The sequence below is a fragment of the Erigeron canadensis genome, chromosome 6, assembly GCF_010389155.1.
Source record: "Erigeron canadensis isolate Cc75 chromosome 6, C_canadensis_v1, whole genome shotgun sequence".
Taxonomy (NCBI): domain Eukaryota; kingdom Viridiplantae; phylum Streptophyta; class Magnoliopsida; order Asterales; family Asteraceae; genus Erigeron; species Erigeron canadensis.
In genome coordinates this window covers 20,132,478-20,140,828 of record NC_057766.1, presented here as the reverse complement: position 1 = coordinate 20,140,828, position 8,351 = coordinate 20,132,478, and the positions used below count along the sequence as shown (strand labels likewise).

The 8,351-nt window shown below is 35.1% G+C and overlaps 1 long non-coding RNA gene and 1 pseudogene across 1 annotated transcript; both read left to right on the top strand.

The window, feature by feature from the left end:
* The first annotated feature begins 781 nt into the window (after positions 1–781).
* LOC122605408 lies at positions 782–2,145 on the top strand. Its single transcript, XR_006324604.1, has 3 exons — positions 782–991; positions 1,642–1,647; positions 1,774–2,145. It is a non-coding gene; the product is annotated as an uncharacterized LOC122605408 (long non-coding RNA).
* Positions 2,146–3,675: 1,530 nt separating this feature from the next.
* LOC122605406 lies at positions 3,676–5,020 on the top strand (annotated as a pseudogene).
* Positions 5,021–8,351: the final 3,331 nt, after the last annotated feature.

Here is an 8,351-nt window from a genome sequence, read left to right as displayed (position 1 = left end):
TTTTATTAATGATTTCAATGCTATGGGCTTCATAATCGAACTAATAAATCATGATTGAAGGTATAATAGTTATATGGATAATTATATTATGGTGTGAAAAGCTTCTCAACTCCTATCAGTTATAAATCTTTACCCAATTAAAGAAAAAATCCAACCATCTTCATTCTTTACTGTACACTCTATATATGCATTTGTTTATATAATGATGCAACAAGTTCCTGGCAGAAAGGTATCCTTTATGCCTCCTAACGTAAGGTCTACAACAAAAATTTGGTAAGAATCAAGCACTACAAAAGTTTGATTTATAATTAATTTTTTTGGTTATGATCAACTTTTTGATTGAAATATGAAAACTTTTTTGTTTAAAACTCATTATCTATGTCTATTTCATCTCTCTTTATATGATTTGGTTAACTAAAGATTGTGAACTTTATTTTTTCTTTGAAACGATTTTGTGTTTAAAACTCATTATCTATGTCTACAACAAAAAAAAAAATTTCTTCTTTATCTGGTTTATTGAGTGTGTGTGTTTTCCCTTCTATATTTATTTACGTTTTTATCTTCTTGAAAATATGTCATGTTTCAGGTTTTTTATACGAAGTGATATGATTATGGATTTTAGTTTCAAGATGGTTGAGGTAATATTTTATATTTTGTCTTAAATACAACTTTTTTTCTTGAAGTTTTGGTGAGCTTTATAGTTTCAATAATGAAGATGATTAATATGATCAATCGAAGGTATGTTTATTGCACACAAATATATTTATTAAGTTATTTACAATTTTCTTTTTTTTTTTTTGTATCGAGTGTGTAGTTTTTATTGCATATCAGTTGTTTGTTAAAATGCCCATATGAAAAACAACTTTTATATTTAGTGAAAATGATTCCAAAGAAGCAAGAGATGGGCTTCCATTACCCTGGCCAGTTCAGCATAATCATCAAGCTAAGTCAGCACATGAATTAGGACCATTTGGAAGCAGATTAAGAAAAGGTAAATTAGATGCTACATACGAGTCCACATTATATTATGTGTACACTATCTATGGGTTTTGTCATTTATTATTAAAAAGTAAACAAATTTCATCCATAAGATTTTTTTATCTTTGTACAATGTGACATTTGTGTATGAAAGAGTGCACGTGAGGGACGAACTTTTAGGAAGACAGGCCAATTTGCTCATCCATAAGATTTTGTTAGTAATTTGGTCATAGTATTTCCACCTTTCTATTTCGTTTTTAGTAGGTGCTTATATGATGGGAGAATAACATATTTGACATTTGAATTTTAGGAAGATAGTCTTGACTTCGCTTTTCATTTTCATGTGCTATGCTATGTTTGAAAAGTTGTATTATTAAGTTGTTTATCATCTAAATATACAAAAGGTTGCAAGATGGGGAGTTCAAGGGTTGTATTTAGCCCATATACATAAATCAGAACCCAAATAGACCCAATCATGAGTTGATGGATAGAAATATCTACATTACCCGATATTGCTTATTTATAATAATGATCTTCAAATAAGTTGATGGATAGAAATATCTACATGACCAGATATTACTTATATTTAATATTGGTCTATCGATGTGTTTTTCTTCCGCTTATGATTCATATTTTACCTTGATTCTTTGGATTTTGACACAGGACCAGGTAAAACTACTTGACGACCCTAATGTCCTACCACCTTGGACTTACATTTGCAGCTCGATGATATATATGCATCCAACAAGATTCAAGACTCACAAACTGAATATGGATGTCCGTTACCCTGTGCAGGTACATCATCATGCACAAGAGATCGGTTATTAGGGAAAGGCAGTGAATAGCTACCATGCACCTTGCCTACGCAAGATCGTCCCTCGGGCCCAAAATTGAGAAAAAGGCGGGAACGGATATTTTTGAATATTATAGTCGCATGTTTTGTGGAGGCGTATTACAATATACTAATAATGTGTATGCTAACTCTTATGTCAAACCAGGCACTATTTCGGGAAGAAGTGGAAAGAGATGTAAAAAAGCAGCTTAGATGTCGGCGGGTAAGAATCCTATCATGGAATGTTGTGAGGTTAGTAGCATATAGACTCTCAAGATCGGGGTTGGCAATGTTGTAAAGTGTTTGGTTCATGATCAGCTTTCATATGCTTTATTAGTTCTTGAATAATTAATTATCGTCTTAATTAATCTTAAATTTCCTTCGAACTTGAGCTATATGGAAGCTTAATTGACCGTAGAATGGATTTTTTAAAGACAACTTAATGATCATCATCTTTCTAATGGAAGGCCATACTATAGTATATATGGTTTTGCTCATTTGCTCTTGAGATCTGAAACGAGTTGTCTTTTCTCTACTTGAAAGCTTATAGTTCTAAGTTCTGTAAGTACATATTTATTTCACTCTCTTTTTTTTTTTCCATTTGAATTGAGAATGATTTCTCCACTTGGAAACGAAACACAGCCAACCTGCCCATTATGTTCACCTCTATTTCCAGTAAAGGTATCCACTATTAAGTTGACGTAGAATTAAGCAGGTACGTACATCCTGATTCATGACTCTGTGTTGAGTTCTTTTACAGGAACTGTGAATTCAATATCTCAAGATTGGTATATAGAAATTTATTATTAGCATAATTGAACAATTGATACATAATTGTTGGGTTCTTACAATGTACTCATTTGAAATGCGGATGCTGCTGAAAACAAATGGATACAATAAATTATTTGAAAAAGTGTGGATATTGCTAAAAATTATAATATAAAGGTGAAACTTATTGTATCCATTTGTTTGATGCTATTTGGTAGACCTGACAAAATGGGCAGGCTGATGAAACGGATAATGCTCTTATATATTTTGGCAGTTTTAGCTTTTATAAGTTAAAGGTTCAAGAGTTTTGGATTAGCAGATAAAGGTTGTATTGGTATAGAAAGATCGAATGGGGTCAAAGATCTTGGTGGCTCAAATGCTGACTAAAAATGTTGTCCATTTATGTTTGATATCGGTGCTTCTAAGTTGAAATTTAATAGAGTTGTCCACGTTCCTACATATAGTGTTTGACAAAGAAATACTCAAGCCGTGCATCGCACGGGACTTCACTCTAGTCTAACTAAAAGAATAAATTGTTTTTGGTTGCGGCATTAAAAATTTGATGTGCTAAAAGTTTTAATTTAAAAAGAAACAAAATTTAAATTATAAAGGTTGTAAAAGAGAAAACTCTCAACTACATACTCACTCATCATGACCCTGTTTTTCTTAATGAACTCCTTTTAATGGAGAGAGTTATTAGAAATTATCCAATTTGTCTTTAATTAATTAATTTACACCCCTAAATTGTTATTTACTAATTTATATTTTAAGCCTTTACTTTTTTAATATATTTCAACCGAAATCATTTGATACTCCCACCATCACCAATAGTCACTATACCATCATGTCCCGCTCACTATCGTCGCATTGCACGATTGTGTTAGTTATCAAAACAAAAGCTGTTCTAAGTTGACTTTTTGAATTAAAAAGTAAAGGACTTTTTGAACTGTTGTCATCAACAAATCTAAGTTGATATAGATTGACTCAAGACCAAGTATGCCTGCCACTCGTACAAATAAAACACTACATATTACTTACTATTGAGTTATACGTATACATTTTGGGCTCTTTTTTTGGCTATATATAACAGCCAGCCCAGCATAGACACCGAAACTCACTCATCACACAAATTCTCAATTCAAGAAATTTTGCCACTTGAAATATGTCTAGCGTAAATGAATTCAGAAAGGCGCAACAAGCTGAAGGTCCAGCAACAATATTGGCCATTGGGACTGCTACACCTCCTAATCGTGTGCTCCAAAGCACGTTTGCAGATTACTACTTTCGTGTTACAAAAAGTGAAGGCTTGAAAGAACTTAAAAAGAAATTTGAGCGCATTTGTGAGTGATATATACATAACTTCAATGTATTATTAAATTTTTTTTTCTAATTAAAATATATATGCATGGTTTTCTAATCTAAATGCTGCTGTGTATTTTTAATTAGGTGATAAATCTATGATAAAAACACGATACATGTACTTGACCGAGGAAATCTTGAAGGAGAAACCGAATATATGTGCTTACATGGCGCCGTCCCTGAACGAAAGACAAGATATAGCGTTGGTGGAAGTGCCAAAGCTTGGCGAAGAAGCGGCAACTAAGGCGATCAAGGAATGGGGTCAGCCAAAGTCGAAGATCACCCACTTAGTTTTTAGCACCTCAAGTGGCGTTGACATGCCAGGAGCGGATTACCAACTCACAAGACTCCTCGGCCTAGATGCGTCTGTAAAACGCTTTGTACTCTACCAGCAAGGTTGTTTCTGCCCTTCGTTTGGCTAAAGACTTGGCGGAGAACAACAAGGGGGCCCGTGTCCTGGTTGTTTGCTCGGAGATCACCGCTGTAACTTTTCGTGGGCCTAATGAAGCCCATATTGATAACCTTATTGGGCAGGGTTTGTTTGGTGATGGTGCAGCTGCCATCATTCTAGGGTCTGACCCATTGCTAGATGTCGAAAAACCACTTTTTGAGCTTATTTCTGTGGCCCAAACAATTGTTCCTGATAGTGAGAATGCAATTAACGTAAACTTACGTGAAGCGGGGCTTATATTTCATCTCCGTGAAGATGTTCCAAGACTTATTTCGAAGAACATTGAAAACAGTTTGATTGAAGCCTTTGAACCATTGGGCATTTCAAATTGGAATTCACTTTTTTGGGCTATGCATCCAGGTGGACCTGCAATCTTGGACCAAGTGGAGCAGAAACTAGCCCTTCATCCCGATAAGCTACGAGCCTCACGACAGATGCTTAGTGAATACGGCAATATGTGGGGTGCTTCTGTTCTTTTTATCCTAGATGAACTACGAAACTATTCGGCTACAAGTGGGCTAAATACCACCGGGGAGGGTCTAAAATGGGAAGTGCTATTTGGTTTCGGACCTGGCCTCACTGTTGAGACAGTGGTCCTCCGTAGTGTGTCCATTTAATTGGAATCACAAGCGCGCTATCTATGATTATAATTATGCTTTGTATCATGTATGTTGTTTTCTACTGGCTTTTAGCGAGCTCTATTACTACTTTTTAAATAGAATAAAATGAATAAATGACTTCTATTATGAGAAGCCTTTGCATTTCCAATATCCATTATCTTAGTTCCTTTTTTTTTTCCGAACATTCGGTCGGTGACATCAGAGAAACCTCACCGTATAATGGTGAAACCTTACACGTACCCTAGACAACGAGAAGTTGACTGTGAGCCGTTACCAGTATTCAGAGGAAAAAACCCCAAGACTTATCATCCCTAAGGATCGAACTCAAGACCTTGCGTAATGATGACTAGTCCAACTGGTCAGAGGCATCCCAAGTTTTACACAAGGTCTTGAGTTCGATCATTAGGGATGGCAAGTCTTGGGGTTTTTCCTCTGAATACTTGTAACAGCCCATGGTTAACATCTCGTTATCTTTGGCACGTGAAAGGCTTCACCATTATACGATGAGGTTTCCCTGATATCGCATACCGACTGAATGTTCGAAAAAAATTTCTTTAGTTCGATCAAATAAAATATGTAGAAACGATATACATCATATTAAGGAAAATATAATTCCATCAATACGAGACATGCATGAGAAGCCCCATGTTAGTCAGTATAGTATATGTAACACCTCACCGTTGACGGAAACATGAGGTGTCATGAAAAGTACAGCACGACATAGAATTACATAGATATTGCTAAATAAAATAGAATATAATAAATATATTCTCAAAACATGAGTTCAAAGTCAGAACAATGCTAGGAAAACTTAATACAAGTAGGTTCAGAACAGTAAATAAGCCAAGGCATGCAGCCTTAAAGTCTGACAAAGGAAAGGAGCATTAATCTCCAAAGTCCAATCCTAGCATGCAAGTCATTATCCCTGATTTGCTTGAGTACCTAAAAAATATACTAAAATATGTCAACACAGAGGTTGGTGAGTTCGTAGGTTTTAGTTAAAAAGCACAGTGATGAAGTGAGTTTTATGTCGATTCTTTAAGTATAAAAGAAGTAGTTGTTCAATATATAATTAGCAAAGTTACGCCATAAGTCAAGGTACTCAAGTTTTAAAGCACATACAGTCCAAGTACTCAAAGTGTGGCCTTAGGATTCAACAATCTGCCTTTAGTAATGATATGTGGCCTTATAGTTAAATAACTTGCCTTGGTACTAACACATCACAAGTACGTCAAAGTCTCAAAGTCCAGCCTTACGGTACCTGCCTTAGTCCAAAGTCTCAAGTCTCCAATGCACACAAAAAGCACATCAAATAAGCACGGCCATCAAGCACATAATCACACACATACAATCAAGTACAAGCACGTCAAATGGCACAAGCAAATCTATACACATAGGCTCAATATTGAATATAAAACATAAATCGTCAAAACTGCTTGAAAAATAAGTATACTTTCCACCCAAAACTTGTAAAAAGAGGGGCTACGAAAGTCACCTAAAAGCAGCAGAAGCACAGCACCATAGAATCAATCAATAACAACACGAACAGTCAAGTAGACCTGAAACACGATCACTATCTGCCCAAAAGTCTTACACTATCCACAAGTCACCCAGTAAGTACATACTTAATATCACACGTCTGTGTCCTATACTAGTGTCTTTAAGAAATACCATGTTTAATGTCGTAATATATTATACTTGAATAGTACTTTTAATGTCCAAGAACGACGTTAAATCTTGAATAGTACTTGAATAGTACTTTTAATCCTAAATTTTTTAGTTTTGCCGTTCCCCGTTCCCATATCGTTCCCGTGCCACTTTGCCGTATCCGTTTCGGTGCTACATAGATGTATTGCATAAACTGAATTTCCAGACGAAATTCCCTGAAGTTGGGGAGACTGTAACACCTGTGAGTTGACCATTTAAGTTTTCGAGTCAAAATAATCCTTTCAGTAAATACGACCTCGTAATTGGACTCAGCCTCGTATTTATGTTGACATTGTAATTTTAATTTGGCATCGTATTTGGAGTAGCCTAGTATTGAGTTGGCATCGTATTCCTGTGTCTGCCTCGTATTTAGGACGACCTAGTATTAAGGCCTTGTATGGAATCTTCTAATTTACCCTACATATAAATACTCATTTTCTTTCACAATTCCTCATTTTCCCCAATTTAACCTCCAAGCAAAACACACACATGCCCTTACTACCCCCCCTCCCTTTTTGCTACCCCATATTCCTTTACTACCTCACCATTACTACCCCATTTTACAAAAAGTTTTAATGAAATTCAACCTTAATTTTGTTTAGATTTAATTTCAAAAACTGAGTTTCTACCTTCTAAGCATCGTTACAAATATCTATTTTGGTCAAATTTGATGTAAGATTCAAAACCTTTTTTATGCTCTTCTTTTGAATATTTTTGGTTTATCTTTCAATACACATACTACACCTGCCAAGTATCAAACTATTTAAGTCCAAAACATTTAGATTCATATACTACAGCTTTTGTCAAAGTTTTGTGTGATTTCGTTAACAAAATGTTGAGATATAAGAGTTTTTGTACACTTTTTATAAACTTTGTTCAAATGGGTTTTCGGGTTTAAGTCCATTTTTTGAGTTTTCGACTTTAGTGTTGTTTTCCCATCATATTTGTGAGTTTAAAAGTACAATCTGATGTTAAAAACACATTCCAGGTCGAAAGAAACGTGTAGGGTTTTCTAGAAAGAATTTTGGGGAAGAACACCCCAGTTTGCGACCCCGTCGAAATGTGACCTCGTATTTCCATTTGCGACTTCGTATTTGATTTGTGACCTCGTATTCCTTTAGCGACCTCATATCCTCGTATTTCAGATGTGACCTCGTATTTCAGTTTGTTACCTCGTATTTCAAATGCGACCTCGTATTTCAAATGTGACCTCGTATTTTAAATGTGACCTTGTATTTCAGTTTATGCCTCGTATTTAGAAATACTACCCCAGATCTACTAGCCTTTCAAATTTAGCCTCTTAAATCTAGCCTCTCAATTTCAGTTTTGTCTTTTAGTAAAATAAGACCGTAAATTCAATTTAAGACCTCAATATTCAATTGAGACCTCGGACTTCGACTACTACCCCGATATGGTCAACCTTGGTCAACTTTGGTCTGTTTAGTCAACTTTCGTCAACCTTGGTCAACTTTAGTCAAGTTTGGTCAACTTAGTCAAACTTGTAATTTGGTCAATATTGGTCAAACTTGTAAAATTTGGTCAAAGACTAACTAGTATGCTTTTAAACAACATGGTCAACACTTGACGACACATTATGATAACATGTTTTGGATACATATATGACTTTCATAACTTG